Below are 22,940 nucleotides of genomic sequence, written 5' to 3'. Positions count from 1 at the left end.
GGATATTCTTTTCTGATTTGTTGAAGATTAGTTGATCATTGAGTTGAGGGTGTATTTCTGGATACTCTATTCTGTTCCATTGATCTATGTGTCTGTTTTGTGCCAGTACCATGTTCTCTTGATTATTCTCTTGTATTATAGCTTGAAGTCTGGCATTGTGATGCCTTCAGCTTTGGTTTTCTTTTTCAACATTCTTTTTTTTTTAATTTATTTTTTATTTATTTTCAGCATAATAGTATTCATTATTTTTTTTCTTTTTTTTCCAATTTATTTATTTTCAGAAAAACAGTATTCATTATTTTTTCACCACACCCAGTGCTCCATGCAATCTGTGCCCTCTATAATACCCACCACCTGGTACCCCAACCTCCCACCCCCCCGCCACTTCAAACCCCTCAGATTGTTTTTCAGAGTCCATAGTCTCTCATGATTCACCTCCCCTTCCAATTTACCCCAACTCCCTTCTCCTCTCTAACACCCCTTGTCCTCCATGATATTTGTTATGCTCCCCAAATAAGTGAAACCATATGATAATTGACTCTCTCTGCTTGACATGAAAAATTCTCTCCAATATGTTATATGTCATATCATAAAACAAGTTTCAACACTTTTAAGAAGACTGAAATCATATCATTTGTCTCTTCTGGTCACAGTGGTATGAAATTAGAAACAAATAACAGGAAAACTGGAAAACTCACAAATGTATTGAAATTAAACACACTTCTTGTTTTATGTTCAATTAGCCAACATATAGACCATCATTAGTTTTTTTAATTTTAAGATGTACATTTTTAAAATTTTTTAAATTTTTATTTTTTATAAACATATAATATATTTTTATCCCCAGGGGTACAGGTCTGTGAATCACCAGGTTTACACACTTCACAGCACTCACTGTAGCACATACCCTCCCCAATGTCCATAACCCACCCCCCTTCTCCCAACGCCCCTCCCCCCAGAAACCCACAGTTTGTTTTGTGAGATTAAGAGTCACTTATGATTCCATACAAATTTTAGGATTATTTGCTCCAGCTCTTTGAAGAATGCCGGTGGAATTTTGATTGGAATGGCATTAAAAGTATAGATTGCTCTAGGCAGTATAGACATTTTATTTTTTTCCAATTTATTTATTTTCAGAAAAACAATATTCATTATTTTTTCACCACACCCAGTGCTCCATGCAAGCCGTGCCCTCTATAATACCCACCACCTGGTACCCCAACCTCCCACCCCCCCCGCCACTTCAAACCCCTCAGACTGTTTTTCAGAGTCCATAGTCTCTCATGGTTCACCTCCCCTTCCAATTCACCCAAATTCCCTACTCCTCTCTAACGCCCCTTGTCCTCCATGCTATTTGCTATGCTCCACAAATAAGTGAAACCATATGATAATTGACTTTCTCTGCTTGACTTATTTCACTCAGCATAACATTTTAACAATGTTTATTCTTCCGATCCAAGAGCATGGAATGGTCTTCCATCTTTTTGTGTCTTCTTCAATTTCTTTCATGAGTGTTCTATAGTTCCTCAAGTACAGATCCTTTAACTCTTTAGTTAGGTTTATTCCAAGGTATCTTATGGTTCTTGGTGCTATAGTAAATGGAATCGATTCTCTAATTTCCCTTTCTGTATTTTCATTGTTAGTGTATAAGAAAGCCACTGATTTCTGCACATTGACTTTGTATCCTGCCACGTTGCTGAATTGCTGTATGAGTTCTAGTAGTTTGGGGGTGGAGTCTTTTGGGTTTTCCATATAAAGAATCATGTCATCTGCGAAGAGAGAGAGTTTGACTTCTTCATTACCAATTTGGATAATCCTAAAATTTGTATGGAATCAGAAGAGACCCCGAATCGCTAAGGAAATGTTGAAAAACAAAAATAAAGCTGGCGGCATCACCTTACCTGATTTCAAGCTTTATTACAAAGCTGTGATCACCAAGACAGCATGGTACTGGCATAAAAACAGACACATAGACCAGTGGAACAGAGTAGAGAGCCCGGATACGGACCCTCAACTCTATGGTCAATTAATCTTTGACAAAACAGGAAAAAATAGACAGTGGAAAAAAGACAGTCTCTTCAATAAATGGTGCTGGGAAAACTGTACAGCTATATGTAGAAGAATGAAACTCGACCATTCTCTTACACCGTACACAAAGATCAACTCAAAATGGATAAAAGACCTCAACGTGAGACAGGAATCCATCAGAATCTTAGAGGAGAACATAGGCAGTAATCTCTTTGATATCAGCCACAGCAACTTCTTTCAAGATACGTCTCCAAAGGCAAAGGAAACAAAAGCGAAAATAAACTTCTGGGACTTCATCAAAATCAAAAGCTTCTGCACAGCAAAGGAAACAGTCAAAAAAACAAAGAGGCAACCCACGGAATGGGAGAAGATATTTGCAAATGACAGTACAGACAAAAGGTTGATATCCAGGATCTATAATGAACTCCTCAAACTCAACCCACATGAAACAGACAAACACATCAAAAAATGGGCAGAAGATATGAACAGACACTTCTCCAATCAAGACATACAAATGGCTATCAGACACATGAAAAAATGCTCATCATCATTAGCCCTCAGGGAGGTTCAAATTAAAACCACATTGAGATATCACCTTACACCAGTTAGAATGGCCAAAATTAACAAAACAGGAAACAACATGTGTTGGAGAGGATGTGGAGAAAGGGGAACCCTCTTCCACTGTTGGTGGGAATGCAAGTTTGTGCAGCCTCTTTGGAGAACAGTGTGGAGATTCCTCAAGAAATTAAAAATAGAGCTTCCCTATGACCCTGCAATTGCACTCCTGGGTATTTACCCCAAAGATACAGATGTCGTGAGAAGAAGGGCCATCTGTACCCCAGTGTTTATAGCAGCAATGGCCACAGTCGCCAAACTGTGGAAAGAACCAAGATGCCCTTCAACGGATGAATGGATAAGGAAGATCTGGTCCATATACACTATGGAGTATTATGCCTCCATCAGAAAGGATGAATACCCAACTTTTGTAGCAACATGGACGGGACTGGAAGAGATTATGCTGAGTGAAATAAGTCAAGCAGAGAGTCAATTATCATATGGTTTCACTTATTTGTGGAGCATAACAAATAGCATGGAGGACAAGGGGCGTTAGAGAGGAGTAGGGAATTTAGGTAAATTGGAAGGGGAGATGAACCATGAGAGACTATGGACTCTGAAAAACAGTCTGAGGGGTTGAAGTGGCGGGGGGGTGGGAGGTTGGGGTACCAGGTGGTGGGTATTATAGAGGGCACGGCTTGCATGGAGCACTGGGTGTGGTGAAAAAACAATGAATACTGTTTTTCTGAAAATAAATATATTGGAAAAAAAAAAGAGTCACTTATGGTTTGTCTCCCTCCCAATCCCATCTTGTTTCATTTATTCTTCTCCTACCCCCTTAACTCCCCATGTTGCATCTCCACTTCCTCATATCAGGGAGATTATATGATAGTTGTCCTTCTCTGATTGACTTATTTTGCTAAGCATGATACCCTCTAGTTTCACCCACGTCGTTGCAAATGGCAAGATTTCATTTCTTTTGATGGCTGCATAGTATTCCATTGTGTATATATACCACTTCTTCTTTATCCATTCATCTGTTGATGGACATCTAGGTTCTTTCCATAGTTTGGCTATTGTAGACATTGCTGCTATAAACATTCGGGTGCACGTGCCCCTTCGGATCACTACGTTTGTATCTTTAGGATAAATACCCAGTAGTGCAATTGCTGGGTCATAGGGTAGTTTTATTTTCAACATTTTGAGGCACCTCCATGCTGTTTTCCAGAGTGGTTGTATCAGCTTGGGTACCCCTTTCTCCACATCCTCACCAGCATGTCATTTCCTGACTTGTTAATTTTAGCCATTCTGACTGGTGTGAGGTGATATCTCATTGTGGTTTTGATTTGTATTTCCCTGATGCCAAGTGATATGGAACACTTTTTCATGTGGCTGTTGGCCATCTGGATATCTTCTTTGCAGAAATGTCTGTTCATGTCTTCTGCCCATTTCTTGATTGGATTGGATTATTTGTTCTTTGGATGTCGAGTTTTGCTAAGTTCTTTATAGATTTTGGACACCAGCCCTTTATCTGATATGTCACTTGCAAATATCTTCTCCCATTCTGTCCGTCGTCTTTTGGTTTTGTTTCCTTTTCTGTGCAAAAGCTTTTGATCTTGATTAAATCCCAATAGTTTTATTTTTGCCCTTGCTTCCCTTGTCTTTGGTGATTGAACATTATTAGTTTTGATGTAGTGTTTCAATGATTCATTAGCTGTGTATAACACCCGGTGCTTATCACATCACATGCCCTCCTTAGTACCCATTACTAAGTTACCTCATCCCTCAAACCCCTCCTTTCTGTAACCCTCAGTTTGTTTCCCAGAGTCTAGAGTCTGTCATGGTTTTCTCTCTCTCTCTCTCTGATTTCTTCCAATTCAGTTTTCCCTCCCTTTTCCTGTGTCCTCTGAGGGTATTCCTTATATTCCAGCATATGAGTGAAACCATATGATAATTGTCTTTCTCTGCTTGACTTATTTCATAAACAACACACTTCTGAAATAATAAAATCCTAGGAATAAACATAACCAAAGGGGTGAAAGAACTATATTCTGAAAACTATTGAACATTTATGAAAGAAATTAAAGATGACACAAAGAAATGGAAAGACATTCCATGCTCATGGCTTGGAATAACAAATATAGTTGAAATGTCTATACTACACAAAGCAAGAATGCACATTTATCAAAATACCAAACAGCATTTTTCACAGAACTAGAACAATCCTAAAATTTGAATGTAACCACAACAGACCCCAAATACCAAAAAACATCCTGAAAAAAAGGGCAAAGCTGGGAGGCATCACAATTCCAGACTTCAAGTTATATTTTCAAAACTGTCGTAATCAAAAATGTTATTGGTACTGGCACCAAAAATAGACACATAGGTTGAATGTACAGAATAGGAAACTCAAAACTCAGGAATGGACCCACAACTATATGGTCAGTTAATCTTTGACAAATGTTGTTGGGGAAAAACAGGACCACCAACATGCAAAAAGAGTGAAACTAGACCACTTTTGTACACCATACACAAAAAAATGGATCCAAAAATGGATTAAAGACCAAAAAATGTTGAGACATAAAACCATCAAAATCCCAGAAGAAAACACAGACAGCAACCTTCCTGACACCAGCTGTGACAAATTTTTCTAGGTATCTCCTGAGACAAGGGAAAGATAAGCACGAGCAAACTATTGGGGCTACATCAAAATAAAAAGCTTCTGCACAGTGAAGGAAAACAATCAACAAAACTAAAGTGCAACCTATGTAATGGTAGAAGATATTTGCAAATGACAGCTCTGATAAAGGGTTAGTATACAAAATATATTAAGCACTTATACAACTCAACACCCAAGAAACAAACAATCCAGTTTTAAAATGGGCATAATACAAGAATAAACATCTTTGTAAAGAAGACCTACAGATGGCCAACAGACATATGGAGAGATGTTCATCATCACTTACCACCAGGGGGAAATGCAAATCAAAACTATAATGAGGGGTTCCTGGGTGGCTCAGTGGGTTAAGCCTCTGCCTTTGGCTCAGGTCATGATCTCAGGGTCCTGGGATAGAGCCCCACATCAGGCTCTCTGCTCAGTGGGAAGCCTGCTTTCCTCCTCTCTGTCTCTGCCTGCCTCTCTGCCTACTTGGTGATCTCTCTCTGTCAAATAAATAAATAAAATCTTTTTAAAAAAACTATAATGAGATATCACCTGACATCTGTCAGAATGGCTAAAATCAGCAACACAAGAAACAACAGGTGTTGGCAAAGATGTAGGGAAAAAGGGACCCTCTTACTCTGTTGGTGAACAATGCAAACTGGTGCAGCCATTGTGGAAAAACAGTGTGGAGAGTCTTCAAAATGTTAAAAGTAGAACGATCCTACAATCCAGTAATTGCACTACTGGGTATTTACCCAAATAATCCAAGAACACTATTTCAAGGGGATACATGCACCCCTATGTTTATAACAGCATTACTTACAATAGCCAAGATATATGGAAACAACCCAAGTGTCCATTGACTGACGAATGAATAAAGAAGATGTGGTGTGTTTGTATATGTATAAGTATATATAATATATAATGTGGTTTGTGTATATTTTATATATATAATGGAATATTACTCAGCCATAAAAGAATGAAATCTTGCCATTTGCAATGACATGAATGGAGCTAGAGAACATTAAACTTAAAAAATATGTTGAACATTTTTTCATGTGTCTGATAGCCATTTGTATTTCTTCATTGGAGAAGTGTCTGTTCATATCTTATGCCCATTTTAAAATATATGATTGTCTGTTTTGTATGTGTTGAGTTTGAGGAGTTCTTTATAGATCCTGGTTATCAAACTTTTGTCTTTACTGTCATTTGCAAATATCTTCTCCCATTCCGTGGTTTACCTCTTTGTTTTGTTGACTGTTTCCTTTGCTGTGCAGAAGCTTTTGATCTTGATGAAGTGCCAAAAGTTCAACGTTGCTTTTGTTTCCTTTGCCTTCGGAGACATATGTTTTTTTTTATTATTATTAAATTTATTTATTTATTTTCAGAAAAAAGAGTATTCATTATTTTTTCACCACACCCAGTGCTCCATGCAAGCCATGCCCTCTATAATACCCACCACCTGGTACCCCAACCTTCCACCCCCCTGCCACTTCAAACCCCTCAGATTGTTTTTCAGAGTCCATAGTGTCTCATTTTTATGGCAAATTTATATTTTATTTTTTTATTTAGATTCTTCAGCAGTTGAAATACAGACTTGTAAATTTGCAAATTCTCAAGTCCATATTTTTTTCAATTTATTTATTTTCAGAAAAACATTATTCATTATTTTTTCACCACACCCAGTGCTCCATGCAAGCCATGCCCTCTATAATACCCACCACCTGGTACCCCAACCTCCCACCCCCCCGCCACTTCAAACCCATGAGAGACTATGGACTCTGAAAAACAGTCTGAGGGGTTTGATGTATGTCTGTTTTTATGCCAGTACCATGCTGTCTTGGTGATCACAGCTTTGTAGCAAAACTTGAAATCAGGTAACATGATGCCCGCAGTTGTATTTTTGTTTTTCAACATTTCCTTAGTGATTCAGAGTCTCTTCTGATTCCATACAAATTTTGGATTATTTGCTCCAGCTCTTTAAAAATACCAGTGGAATTTTGATCAGAATGGCATTAAAAGTATAGATTGCTTTAGGCAGTATAGATATTTTTTTATTTTTAAATCATTATTTATTTATTTATTTTCAGAAAAACATTATTCATTATTTTTTTCACCTCACCCAGTGCTCAATGCAAGCCGTGCCCTCTATAATACCCACCACCTGGTACCCACCTCCCATCCCCCCGCCACTTCAAACCCCTAAGACTGTTTTTCAGAGTCCATAGTCTCTCATGGTTCACCTCCCCTTCCAATTTACCCAAATTCCCTACTCCTCTCTAACACCCCTTGTCCTCCATGCTATTTGTTATGCTCCACAAATAAGTGAAACCATATGATAATTGACTCTCTCTGCTTGACTTATTTCACTCAATATAATCTCTTCCAGTCCCGCCCATGTTGCTACAAAAGTTGGGTATTCATCCTTTCTGATGGAGGTATAATACTCCATAGTGTATATGGACCAGATCTTCCTTATCTATTCATCCATTGAAGGGCATCTTGGTTCTTTCCATAGTTTGGCGACTGTGGCCATTGCTGCTATAAACATTGGGGTACAGATGGCCCTTCTTTTCACGACATCTGTATCTTTGGGGTAAATACCCAGGAGTGCAATTGCGGGGTCATAGGGAAGCTCTATTTTTAATTTCTTGAGGAATCTCCACACTGTTCTCCAAAGAGGCTGCACCAACTTGCATTCCCACCAACAGTGTAAGAGAGTTCCCCTTTCTCCACATCCTCTCCAACACATGTTGTTTCCCGTTTTGTTGATTTTGGCCAATCTAACTGGTGTAAGGTGATATCTCAATGTGGTTTTAATTTGAACCTCCCTGAGGGCTAATGATGATGAGCATTTTTTCATGTGTCTGATAGCCATTTGTATGTCTTGATTGGAGAAGTGTCTGTTCATATCTTCTGCCCATTTTTTGATGTGTTTGTCTGTTTCATGTGTGTTGAGTTTGAGGAGTTCATTATAGATCCTGGATATCAACCTTTTTTCTGTACTGTCATTTGCAAATATCTTCTCCCATTCCGTGGGTTGCCTCTTTGTTTTTTTGACTGTTTCCTTTGCTGTGCAGAAGCTTTTGATTTTGATGAAGTCCCAGAACTTTATTTTCGCATTTGTTTCCTTTGCCTTTGGAGATGTATCTTGAAAGAAGTTGCTGTGGCTGATATCAAAGAGATTACTGCCTATGTTCTCCTCTAAGATTCTGATGGATTCCTGTCTCACGTTGAGGTCTTTTATCCATTTTGAGTTGATCTTTGTGTACGGTGTAAGAGAATGGTCGAGTTTCATTCTTCTACATATAGCTGTCCAGTTTTCCCAGCACCATTTATTGAAGAGACTGTCTTTTTTCCACTGTATATTTTTTCCTGTTTTGTCGAAGATTAATTGACCATAGAGTTGAGGGTCCGTATCCGGGCTCTCTACTCTGTTCCACTGGTCTATGCGTCTGTTTTTATGCCAGTACCATGCTGTCTTGGTGATCACAGCTTTGTAATAAAGCTTGAAATCAGGTAAGGTGATGCCGCCAGCTTTATTTTTGTTTTTCAACATTTCCTTAGTGATTCGGGGTCTCTTCTGATTCCATACAAATTTTAGGATTATTTGCTCCAGCTCTTTGAAGAATGCCGGTGGAATTTGGATCGGAATGGCATTAAAAGTATAGATTGCTCTAGGCAGTATAGACATTTTAACAAAGTTTATTCTTCCGATCCAAGAGCATGAAATGGTCTTCCATATTTTTGTGTCTTCTTCAATTTCTTTCATGAGTGTTCTGTAGTTCCTCGAATACAGTTCCCTTACCTCTTTGGTTAGGTTTATTCCCAGGTATCTTATGGTTCTTGGTGCTATAGTAAATGGAATCGATTCTCTAATTTCCCTTTCTGTATTTTCATTGTTAGTGTATAAGAAAGCCACTGATTTCTGCACATTGACTTTGTATCCTGCCACATTACTGAATTCCTGTATAAGTTCTAGTAGTTTGGGGGTGGAGTCTTTTGTGTTTTCCATATAAAGAATCATGTCATCTGCGAAGAGAGAGAGTTTGACTTCTTTATTGCCAATTTGGATACCTTTTAATTGTCTTTGTTGTCTGATTGCTGTTGCTAGGACTTCTAATACTATGTTGAACAAGAGTGGTGAGAGTGGGCATCCTTTTCGTGTTCCTGATCTCAAAGGGAACACTGCAAGCTTTTTCCCATTGAGGATGATATTTGCTGTGGGTCTTTTGTAGATATATTTTATAAAGTTCAGGAATGTTCCCTCTATCCCTATACTTTGAAGCTTTTTAATCAGGAACGGATGCTATATTTTGTCAAATGCGTTTTCTGCATCAATTGAAAGGACCATGTGGTTCTTCTCTCTTCTCTTATTCATTTGTTGTATCACATTGATTGATTTACGAATGTTGAACCATCCTTGTAGCCCAGGGATGAATCCCACCTGATCATGGTGGATAATCTTTTTAATGTGCTGTTGGATCCTGTTGGCTAGAATCTTGTTGACAATCTTAGCATCCATATTCATTAGTGATATTGGTCTGAAATTCTCCTTTTTGTTAGGGTCTTTGCCTGGTTTGGGGATCAGGGTAATGCTGGCTTCATAAAGAGTCTGGAAGTTTTCCTTCTGCATCAATTTTTTGAAACAGCTTCAGGAGAATAGGTGTTATTTCTCCTTTGAAGGTTTGGTAGAATTCCCCAGGGAATCCATCAGGTCCTGGTTTCTTGTTTTTTGGGAGGTTTTTGATCACTGCTTCAATCTCGTTACTAGATATCAGTCTATTCAAGTTGTCAATTTCTTCCTGGTTCAATTTTGGGAGTTTACAGTTTTCCAGGAATGCATCCATTTCATCTAGGTTGCTTATCTTATGAAAAAAAATGTTCACCATCACTAACAATCAGGGAGATTCAAATTAAAACCACATTGAGATACCACCTTACACCAGTTAGAATGACCAAAATTAGCAAGACAGGAAACAACATGTGTTGGAGAGGATGTGGAGAAAGGGGAACCCTCTTACACTGTAGGTGGGAAAGCAAGTTGGTGCATCCTCTTTGGAAAACAGTGTGAAGATTCCTCAATAAATTAAAAATAGAGCTTTCCTATGACCCGGCAATTGCACTCCTGGGTATTTACCCCAAAGATACAGATGTAGTGAAAAGAAGGGCCATCTGTACCCCAATGTGTATAGCGGCAATGGCCACGGTCGCCAAAGTGTGGAAAGAACCAAGATGCCCTTCAACGGATGAATGGAAATGGAAGATGTGGTCCATATACCCTATGGAGTATTATGCCTCCATCAGAAAGGATGAATACCCAACTTTTGTTGCAACATGGACGGGACTGGGAGAGATTATGTTGAATGAAATAAGTCAAGCAGAGAGAGTCAATTATCATATGGTTTCACTTATTTGGGGAGCATAACAAATATCATGGAGGACAAGGGGTGTTAGAGAGAAGGGAGTTGGGGTAAATTGGAAGGAGAGGTGAATCATGAGAGACTATGGACTCTGAAAAACAATCTGAGGGTTTTGAAGGGGCGGGGAGTGGGAGGTTGGGGTAACCAGGTGGTGGGTATTAGAGAGGGCATGGATTGCATGGAGACTGGGTATGGTGCAAAAACAATGAATACTGTTATGCTGAAAAGAAATTTTAAAAAATATGTTGAAACAAACAGCAATAGAAACAACATACAAATCCTGTTTTTATGTAGCAATATCAGTTCTAAGAATTAATTTTATAGGGATGGAAACCTAAATTAAGGTAAAAGAAGGATCTCAAACAACCCCACTTTGCACCTTGAGCAATCAGTAAAAGAAGGACAAACCAAACCTAAAGTTAGTAGAAGGGAAGGAAATAATAAAAATCAGAGAAGAAATAAATGAAATAGAGAACAGAAAAACAATGGAAAAGATCTTTGTAACTAAGAGCTGGGTTTTTTCTTTTTTTTTTTTCTTTCGAAAGAAAAAGAAGGCTACCTTGAGCTAGACTAAAATAAAGAAAGAAGACTCAAATAAAATCAGAAGTGAAAGAAGAGACATTACAAGTAGTGATACAGAAATACATATAATCATTAGAGACTACTACAAACAGTTACATGCTAACAAATCGGATACCCTAGGAATAATGGAGAAATTCCTAGAAACAGAACTTACTAATAGTGAATAACTAAGAAATAGAAAATCCAAACAGACCAGTAATAAGTAAAGAAGTTGAATTGGTAATCAAAAACCTACCAACACAGAAAAGTCCAGGACCGAATGGTTTTGCTGATGAAATCTACCAGGAAATCAAGAAGACTTAACACCAGTTCTTCTCAAGATTTTCCATAAAATTTAAGATGAGGGAGCACTCCCAAACTCAATTTATGAGGCCAGCAATACCAATACCAAAACCAAATAAGGGCGCTATTAGAGAAGAAAAGTATAAGCCAATATTCCTGATGAACACTGATGGGAAAATTCTCAAAAAAATACCGGCAAACTGAATTCAACACTACATTAAAAGGATCATACATCAAAAAATAAAAATTAAAAAAAAAATAAAAGGATCGTACATCATTATCAAGTCTGATTTATCCTTGGGATGCAAGGATTGTTGAACATACATAAATCAACCAAAGTTAGACCCCATTTAATAGAATGAAAGATAAAAATCATATGAGCATGTCAACAGATGAAAAAATAGATTTTAAAAAGCATTTGACAGAATACAACATTCTTTCATGATGGAAACTTTCAACAAAGTGGGTATGAAAGGAAAATACTGCATCATAATAAAGACCATATATAAGTAACATATTGCTTACCTCATTGTTGAAAATCTGAAAATTTTCCTCTAAGATTGGGAACAAGACAAGGATACACACTCTCACTAATTTTGTTCCTATAGCATTGGAAGTCCTAGCCAGAGCAATTGGGCAAGAAGAAGAAATAAAAGGCACCCAAATCAAAAAGGAAGTAAAATTGTCTCTGCTTGCAGATGATATGATCTTATATGTAGAACTCTCTAAGGATTCCACCAAAACTGTCAGAATAAATAAGTTAATTCAGTAATGTTGTAGGGCATAAAATCAACGTACAATAATCTCTTCCATTTCTATATGGTAGCAGTGAAATATCTGAAAAATAAACAATTCCATTTACAATAACATAAAAAAACAATTAAAAAAACTTGGGAATACATTTAATCAAGGAAGTGAAAGAATTGTACATTAAACTTCATAAGATATTAATGAACAAAATTGAAGACATTAATAAAGATATTTTATACTCATGGATAAGAGGGATTAATATCATCAAAATGTCCATAGTACCAAAAGCAATCTACAGATTCAATGCAATAGCTACCAAATTCCAATGACATTTTTCACAGAATTAAAAATAATAATCCTAAAATTTGTAGGGGCATAACAAAAGACTCCAAATAGCCAAGCAATCTTGAGAAAGAACAACAAAGGTGGAGACATCACATTTCCTAATTTCAAACTATATATACAAAGACAAGGGGCGTTAGAGAGGAGTAGGGAATTTGGGTAAATTGGAAGGGGAGGTGAACCATGAGAGACTATGGACTCTGAAAAACAGTCTGAGGGGTTTGAAGTGGCGGGGGGGTGGAAGGTTGGGGTACCAGGTGGTGGGTATTATAGAGGGCACGGCTTGCATGGAGCACTGGGTGTGGTGAAAAAATAATGAATACTGTTTTTCTGAAAATAAATAAATTGGAAAAAAAACAGTATAGTACTGGCATACAGATAGACACATAGACCAATAGAAAAAAAAAGTTCATAAATAAGTAACGGACTAATCTTCGACAAGAATGCCAAGAATTCACAATAGGTAAAGAACAGTCTTTTCCATAAATAGTATTGTGAAAACTAGGAATTCACATTCAAAGAATGATATTGGTCTTTTGTCTTACATTACTCAAAAATTAACTAGAAATGGATTAAAGACTTAAATGTAATACTTGACACCATAAAGCTCTTGGAAGAAAGCATTGGGAGAAAGCCACTTTACATTGTTCTTGGCAATAATCTTTGGATATGTCACCAATAACACGTGCAACAAGAGTGAAAACTAGCAAGTGGGACTCTATCAAACTAAAAAGCTTCCATACAGCAAAGGAAACCTTCAACAAAGTGAAAAGCCAACCTAACAAATGAAAGAAAACTGAACCATGAGAGACTATGGACTCTGAAAAACAATCTGAGGGGTTTGAAGTGGCGGGGGGGGTGGGAGTTTGGGGTACCAGGTGGTGGGTATTATAGAGGGCACGGCTTGCATGGAGCACTGGGTGTGGTGAAAAAGTAATGAATACTGTTTTTCTGAAAATAAATAAATTGGGAAAAAAAAGAAAGAAAATCTTTTCAAACCATCTATCAGTTAATATATTAATATCCAAAATATATAAAGAATCTGTACAATCTGATTTTAAAAATGGACAGAGTATCTCAATTGGCATTTTCCCATATATAATGGAATATTATTCAGTTATAAAATAGATTTCTTGTAATTTATGATAACATGGATAGAACTCAAGGGCATTGTGCTAAGTGAAGTAAGTTAGATAGAGAAAGACAAACAGTGTAAGATGTTAGTTTTGTGTGGAATCTAAAAAAGCTGAATTCATAGAATGAGAAAGTAGAATGGTGATTACCAAGGCTTGGGTGAAGAGGAGGAAATGGGGAGATGTTGGTCAAAGGGCACAAACTTCTGGTTTAAAGATGAATAATTGCTAGGGATCTAATGCAGAGTAAGATAAGTATAGTTAGCATTACTCTGTTATCTACTTGAAAGTTGACAAGGGAATAGATCCTAAATGTTCCCACCACACAAAAAATGACAGTTAAAGACCTTATCCCAAATACAGTCACATTCTGAGGTAATAGGGTAGGAAATACGAATTTTGGAGGGACACAATTCAGCCTATGACAACCCTTTGGCAGATACATGATTTGCATATTTTCTCCCATTCTCCAACCAATGTTGGTTTTTCCCTCTCTTGAGAGTGTCCTTTGACACATAAATGCTTTTAATTTTGATGAAGTCCTATTTATTAATTTTCTTCTTTTGTTGCTTATGCTTTTGGTATCATATTCAAGAAATCCTTGCCAAAAACAACATCCTGGCACTTTCCCATTATGTTTTCTTCTAAGAGTTTTGTGGTTTTGACTCTTACATTTCAGTCTTTGAAATACGTTGAGTTAATTTTTTTAGTAGTATAAGTTATGGATCCAAAATCATTCTTTCGCATGGAGATGTCTGGTTTTCCCAGCACCATTTGTTGAAACGACTGTCTTTTCCTCACTAAATGGTCTTAGTCACACTGTCAAAAATCATTTGGCCACATATGTGAGGGTTTATTTCTGGGCTCTTTATTTTATTCCATTGGTCTATATGTCTGTCTTTATGCTAATACCATGCTGTTTTGATTTCCTTAGCTTGATGGTAAGTTTTGAAATCAGGAAGTTTGAGTTCTCTAACTTTGTTCTTATTCAAGATAATTTTGGTTATGTAAGATCTCTTAAGATTTATAATAATTTCTGGGTGGATTTTTCTGTTTCTGCATAGAGTCCCTCTGGGGATGATTTCTGACTATTTATTTTGCTCATTCGAATGAACCATGTTTTTCTGTTCCTTTTATTCCTTGTGATTTGTTGTTGTTGTTGTTGAAATTTGGGCATTGGAATATTATATTGTTGTAACTTTGGGGATTAGATTCTTCCCTTTCCCTGGGCTTTTTTTTTTTTTTTTTTTTTTTTAGCTTACCATTGTCCTTTTTTTTTTTTTCAATTTATTTATTTTCAGAAAAACAGTATTCATTATTTTTTCACCACACCCAGTGCTCCATGCAATCTGTGTCCTCTATAATACCCACCACCTGGTACCCCCAACCTCCCACCCCCCCCACCACTTCCAACCCCTCAGATTGTTTTTCAGAGTCCATAGTCTCTCGTGGTTCAACTCCCCTTCCAATTTACCCCAACTCCCTTCTCCTCTCTAACACCCCTTGCCCTCCATGCTATTTGTTATGCTCCACAAATAAGTGAAACCATATGATAATTGACTCTCTCTGCTTGACTTATTTCACTCAGCATAATCTCTTCCAGTCCCGTCCATGTTGCTACAAAAGTTGGGTATTCATCCTTTCTGATGGAGGCATAATACTCCATAGTGTATATGGACCACATCTTCCTTATCCATTCATCCGTTGAAGGGCATCTTGGTTCTTTCCATAGTTTGGCGACCGTGGCCATTGCTGCTATAAACATTGGGGTACAGATGGCCCTTCTTTATTTATTTTATTTTATTTTTTATTTCTTTTCAGCGTAACAGTATTCATTATTTTTGCACCACAGCCAGTGCTCCATGCAATCCATGCCCTCTATAATACCCACCACCTGGTACCCCGACCTCCCACCCCCTGCCCCTTCAAAACCCTCAGATTGTTTTTCAGAGTCCATAGTCTCATGGTTCACCTCCCTTCCAATTTCCCCCAACTCCCTTCCCCTCTCTATCTCCCCATGTCCTCCATACTATTTGTTATGCTCCACAAATGAGTGAAACCATATGATAATTGACTCTCTCTGCTTGACTTCTTTCACTCAGCATAATCTCTTCCAGTCCCATCCAGGTTGATACAAAAGTTGGGTATTCATCCTTTCTGATGGAGGCATAATACTCCATAGTGTATATGGACCGCATCTTCCTTATCCATTCATCCACTGAAGGGCATCTTGGTTCTTTCCACAGTTTGGCAACCATGGCCATTGCTGCTATAAACATTGGGGTACAGATGGCCTTTCTTTTCACGACATCTGTATCTTTGGGGTAAATACCCAGGAGTGCAATGGCAGGGTCATAGGGAAGGTCTATTTTTAATTTCATGAGGAAACTCCACACTGTTCTCCAAAGAGGTTGCACCAACTTGCATTCCCACCAACAGTGTAAGAGGGTTCCCCTTTCTCCACATCCCCTGCAACACATGTTGTTTCCTGTCTTGCTAATTTTGGCCATTCTAACTGGTGTAAGTTGGTATCTCAATGTGGTTTTAATTTGAATCTCCCTGATGGCTAGTGATGATGAACATTTTTTCATGTGTCTGATAGACATTTGTATGTCTTCATTGGAAAAGTGTCTGTTCATATCTTCTGCCATTTTTTGATATGATTGTCTGTTTTGTGTGTGTTGAGTTTGAGGAGTTCTTTATAGATACTGGATATCAACCTTTTCTCTGTACTGCCATTTGCAAATATCTTCTTCCATTCTGTGGGTTGCCTCTTTGTTTTCTTGACTGTTTCCTTTGCTGTGCAGAAGCTTTTGATTTTGATGACATTCCAAAAGTTTATTTTTGCTTTTGTTTCCTTTGCCCTTGGAGACATATCTTGAAAGAAGTTGCTATGGCTGATATCGAAGAGATTACTGCCTATGTTCTCCTCTAGGATTCTGATGGATTCCTGTCTCACGTTGAGGTCTTTTATCCATTTTGAGTTTATCTTTGTGTACAGTGTAAGAGAATGGTCGAGTTTCATTCTTCTACATATAGCTGTCCAGTTTTCCCAGCACCATTTATTGAAGAGACTGTCTTTTTTCCACTGTATAATTTTTCCTGTTTTGTCAAAAATTATTTGACCATAGAGTTAAGGGTCCATATCTGGGCTGAATACTCTGTTCCACTGGTCTATGTGTCTGTTTTTATGCCAGTACTATGCTGTCTTGGTGATCACAGCTTTGTAGTAAAGCTTGAAATCAGGTAACGTGATGCCCCCGTTTTATTTTTGTTTTTCAGCATTTCCTTAGCGATTCAGGGTCTCTTCTGATTCCATACAAATTTTTGGATTATTTGCTCCAGCTCTTTGAAGAACACTCATGAAAGAAATTGAAGAAGACACAAAAAGATGGAAGACCATTCCATGCTCTTGGATCAGAAGAATAAACATTGTTAAAATGTCTATACTGCCTAGAGCAATCTATACTTTTAATGCCATTACGATCAAAATTCCACCGGTATTCTTCAAAGAGCTGGGCTTTGCTTTTTTTTCTTTCATTATTATTGAAAGCTATAGTAGTCTGTTTATTGTTTGATCTTACCAAACTTTTTTCAATTTTTTTGAAAAATTTTTTTTCAAAGACTATTTGTTGTGTGTGCTTGCTGATGTCTTGCTTCTTTAGCTTTTGTTCAGTTAATTTTTTTTTCATAAAATGGTAAGCACAGCTAACTTTATTCTGTTTTCCCTTGTTAATTAAAGAAAAGGTCTCCTTAGGGGAGAATATTCTTTTCTTTTCTTTTCTTTTCTTTTTTCAGTGTTCCAAGATTCATTGTTTATATACCACACCCAGTGCTCCATGCACATATTTTACTGGAATGCCCACCACCAGGCGAGCCTGTTCAGCTAATTTTTGTACAAAGATTTCTTTGAATTTCAGTAGAAACAGAGAAAAAAAAGAAAAGAAGAGAGATCAACCACCTCTATCAGTCTTGGTAGACTGGCTCTCTGCTAGGATGTTCCTTACCTAGATAATATCTAGGCTTGCTCTGAGCCTGGTTATCACCTGAGGTGAGAAAGCTTAAAGTTTTCTCAGGTCATTTTTGAGCATGCTTGATCATATTTGGCTTTCTAAATTTCTCATACCTGTGGCTGCTTTTGAATGTTCCCTTCCTTTACTTCTTTTTTAAAAAATTTTTAATTAATTAATTTTTTTCAGCATAACAGTATTCATTGTTTTTGCACCACACCCAGTGCTCCATGCAATCTGTGCCCTCTCTAATACCCACCACCTGGTTCCCCCAACCTCCCAAACCCCCCCCCGCCCCTTCAACACCCTCAGATTGTTTTTCAGAGTCCATAGTCTCTCATGGTTCACCTCCCCTTCCAATTTCCCTCAACTCCCTTTTCCCCATCTCCCCTTGTCCTCCATGCTATTTGCTATGCTCCACAAATAAGTGAAACCATATGATAATTGACTCTCTCTGCTTGACTTATTTCACTCAGCATCATCTCTTCCAGTCCCGTCCATGTTGCTACAAAAGTTGGGTATTCATCCTTTCTGATGGAGGCATAATACTCCATAGTGTATATGGACCACATCTTCCTTATCCATTCGTCCATTGTAGCAATTCTTTAAGCAAGATGTCCTTTAGTCTGATAGCCATTTGTATTTCTTGATTGGAGAAGTGTCTGTTCATATCTTCTGCCCATTTTTTGATGTGTTTGCCTGTTTCGTGTGGGTTGAGGTTGAGGAGTATTAAAACCACATTGAGATATCACCTTACACCAGTTAGAATGGCCAAAATTAACAAAACAGGAAACAACATGTGTTGGAGAGGATGTGGAGAAAGGGGAACCCTCTTACACTGTTGGTGGGAATGCAAGTTGGTGCAGCCTCTTTGGAGAACAGTGTGGAGATTCCTCAAGAAATTAAAAATAGAGCTTCCCTACGACCCTGCAATTGCACTCCTGGGTATTTACCCCAAAGATACAGATGTCGTGAAAAGAAGGGCCATCTGTACCCCAATGTTTATAGCAGCAATGGCCACAGTCGCCAAACTGTGGAAAGAACCAAGATGCCCTTCAGTGGATGAATGGATAAGGAAGATGTGGTCCATATACACTATGGAGTATTATGCCTCCATCAGAAAGGACGAATATCCAACTTTTGTAGCAACATGGACGGGACTGGAAGAGATTATGCTGAGTGAAATAAGTCAAGCAGAGAGAGTCAATTATCATATGGTTTCACTCATTTGTGGAGCATAACCAATAGCATGGAGGACAAGGGGCGTTAGAGAGGAGTAGGGAATTTGGGTAAATTGGAAGGGGAGGTGAACCATGAGAGACTATGGACTCTGAAAAACAGTCTGAGGGGTTTGAAGTGGCGGGGGGGTGGGAGGTTGGGGTACCAGGTGGTGGGTATTATAGAGGGCACAGCTTGCATGGAGCACTGGGTGTGGTGAAAAAATAATGAATACTGTTTTTCTGAAAATAAATAAATTGGGAAAAAAAAAAAAGATGTCCTTTAGTTCTTTACGTCCATTTAAATGACTGCTTTGATGTCCTAGTGTGTTGTATCTGATATCTGGCCCCTCTCACAGGCAGTTTCTAGTGTTTAATTTTTTTCCCTCTGTAGGGTCACATTTTCCTGTTTCTTTGTATGTCTCATAATTTTTTGTTGAAAACTGGACATTTTAAGCAATATATTGTAACAACTCTGGGTACTGATTACCCTCCCCTCTCTTCAGTGCTTGTTTTTGTGGCTGTTTGCTTGTTTATTTTTTAAGTGGCTTGAATAAACTGCTTTAGTGAAGGCTATTTCCACACAGTATGAAACCTTTGGTGTTACTCCACAGGGTTGTTAGCCTTGGGCATGTGCATGATCACTATGAGATGACAGTAGTTTTACAGCGTTTGTTTTGACTATCTCTCTCCCTGACCTCCCTGTTAAGCTACCTATCTCACTTGATATCACCAAGAACTGTCAGCTTGCACTAATTACTGGCTGATTGCTTTATTATTTTTGACAATATCCTGGGTCATAATTTGCTCCATGATCTGATTCAGTCAGTTTTGTGTAGGAGTTTTTGAGGTCAGACTTTGAGGTTTGTCATAATCCCAGCAGGGCTCTTCTTAGTTGCATATTTTTTTCTGATTCTTTCTGGTGAACTAGCTGGCCTATTATTTAGCTTGTTGTTCTTAATTAATAGGAGATATTGTTTTCAGGAGTGCTCTTAGGCTTGAAATTCCTTACATTCTGTTTCAAATAAAGTCAGTTCTTTTGGGGAAAGCTCTGGAACTCTTTTCTTGCATTTAGCCTTTCTCATTGGGAAAAATCAATGAGCCACTAATCTGAGTGCTCCCTCCATGTGGAACCTCTGCCTTGTGAGTGAAATTGGGTAAGGTTGATTGGGCCATCTGTATCCCTGGTCTGGGGCAGAGCCTCTGCCCTATGTAGGAGGCTAGGTAGAAAACGGGAGCCTCCTAACTCTTCAATTCAGAGTTGGAAGGAATGAGAAATGCTGGTGGCCTTCTCCTCCAGGTGAGATAGGGTAACTGTTAGATGTGTACTAAGGAGAGTGGGAGCCTCATCTTTTTGTCTACACCAACAGAGTAGAGGAGAGGGGGAGAGAATAAGGAAGGAGTGGTCATGGCTCAAAAACCACAGACCGTCAATGTTCTTACACAGTTTTAATAGATTTTCTTGAATAAATGCTTCATTTGGTTATGTTTTTGGATAATTTCCAGAGATTTAAATTTTTTTAAAAGATTTTATTTATTTATTAGACAGAGAAATCACAAGTAGACGGAGAGGCAGGCAGAGAGAGAGAGGGAAGCAGGCTCCCCGCTGAGCAGAGAGCCCGATGCAGGCCTCGATCCCAGGACCCTGAGATCATGACCCGAGCCGAAGGCAGCGGCTCAACCCACTGAGCCACCCAGGCGCCCGATTTAAATTTTTTTTTAAATTAACTTCACCAGTTTTGCTTGTATGCTGAAGAGCTTGTATCCATGGAGCTTTTTGCTCTGCCATCTTGGAAATGGATTCTACATCTTGGCAATCTTTTTAAAGATGTAAGAGACTCAAGCTGAGTCAGGAGAAAAATTAGAGACTGAAGATACAGGAGGGAGGTAAGTAACTGATTAATCAAGGTTCTTGATGAGTTATCAGAGAATAGGATACAGAACACTTGTGGAAATATAGACAGTAAGAAAAATGGCACTTCCTCCACTGTAACTAGAGGGAATGACTGAGGAGAGGCTCATGAATTTGTAGGTAGTTTGTGGCAAGGAACTGAGGACATTGCTATCTGGTGTCTTTTATTTTCTTTTTTAAGATTTTTTGTTTATTTATTTGACAGAGAGAGAGATCACAAGTAGGCAGAGAGAGAGAGGAGGAAGCAGGCTCCCTGCTGAGCAGAAAGCCTGATGTGGGACTCGATCCCAGGACCCCGAGATCATGACCTGAGCCGAAGGCAGCGGCTTAAACCACTGAGCCACCCAGGCGCCCTGTCTTTTATTTTCAATGCAGTCAGAGGTGAGGCAAGAGTGAGGGTTAGAAGGTGGTATGAGAGGGCTGAGAAGAATGAGGTTTGGTAAAACTGCTGAAATACTTGGATGGAATTTCATATAACCATCTGCCTTCAGAGAGAGGTGTTGAAAATCATGCACATAAATGAGCCTTTTAATGTCTCATGAAATCTCAGAAAAATTTCCAGTCCCAGATGTTTGCTGAGCATGCCACAAGATCAAGTCCTCTGGAATTTAATCCAAGACATTTTTTTTGTCACCTTTAATCCAGAAAATTGAAACTTGGGAAATCTGTTAGCCTACATCTTCCTACTACAGTTGTCAGGAAGGTTAGAGACAAACTGAGCCTCCATACTCTCTGAGGAGCCTACTCAAATACATTTCTTTGCCCTCTTTCTTTTCTTTTGTTTTTGCCCTCTTTCTTTTCAGAGGTCTTTGCTCTGTTTTTATCCCCATTGGTTCTACCCTTTGTTCTAACCTTTAAGGAGAAGGGTGAGGGAACTGCCATTAATAGCTTAAGGCTTAAGTGCTCAGGCTGCAAGGATTCACATGCTCCCTGTGGCCCTCTGGAAAAGTTATTCACACTTTCGAAGCCTCAGTCTCCTCATCTATTGCACGGGAATGCTAATAGCTCCTATTTCATAGACACTGTGGGGATTAAATGAAATAATTATTTGAATTTCCCTGATGGCTGATGATGATGAAAATTTTTTCATGTGTCTGTTATCCATTTGTATGTCTTTATTGGAGAAATGTCTGTTCATGTCTTCCACCCATGTCTTTTTTTTTAAAAGATTTTTATTTATTTATTTGACAGAGAGAGAGAGAGAGAGATCATGTAGATCAAGTAGGCAGAGAAGCAAACAGAGAGAGGGGGGAAGCAGGCTCCTCGCAGAGCAGAGAGCCTGACGTGGGGCTTGATCCCAGGACCCTGAGATCATGACCCACTGAGCCACCCAGGTGCCACTTTACCCATTTCTTTTTTTTTTAATTATTATTTATTTATTTATGTTCAGAAAAACAGTATTCATTATTTTTCACCACACCCAGTGCTCCATGCAAGCCGTGCCCTCTATAATACCCACCACCTGGTACCTCAACCTCCCACCCCCCCGCCACTTCAAACCCCTCAAGGAGTAGGGAATTTGGGTAAATTGGAAGGGGAGGTAAACCATGAGAGACTATGGACTCTGAAAAACACTTTACCCATTTCTTAATGGGATTATTTGTTTTTTGGGGTGTTGAGTTTGAGAAGTTGTTTATAGATCTTGGATTTCAGCCATTTGTCTGTAGTGTCATTTGTGAGTATCTTCTCCCATTCTGTGGGTTGCCTCTTTGTTTTGTTGACTGTTTCCTTTGCTGTTCAGAAGCTTTTGATCTTGATGAAGTCCCAAAAGTTTATTTTCACTTTTGTTTCCCTTGCCTTTGGAGATGTGTCTTGAAAGAAGTTGCTGCGGCCATTCTTCTCTAGGATTTTGATGGATTCCTGTCTCATGTTGGGGTCTTTCATCCATTTTGAGTTTATCTTTGTGTATGGTAAGAGAATGAAAGAGAAGAGAAAACATAAGAGAATGTTTGAGATTCATTCTTCTGTACATAGTTGTCCAATTCTCCCAGCACTGTTTATTGAAAAGACTGTCTTTTTGCCATTGGATATTATTTTTTCCTGA

This window comes from Neovison vison, chromosome X (assembly GCF_020171115.1).
Source record: "Neovison vison isolate M4711 chromosome X, ASM_NN_V1, whole genome shotgun sequence".
NCBI lineage: Eukaryota > Metazoa > Chordata > Mammalia > Carnivora > Mustelidae > Neogale > Neogale vison.
This window is presented reverse-complemented; position numbering follows the sequence as displayed.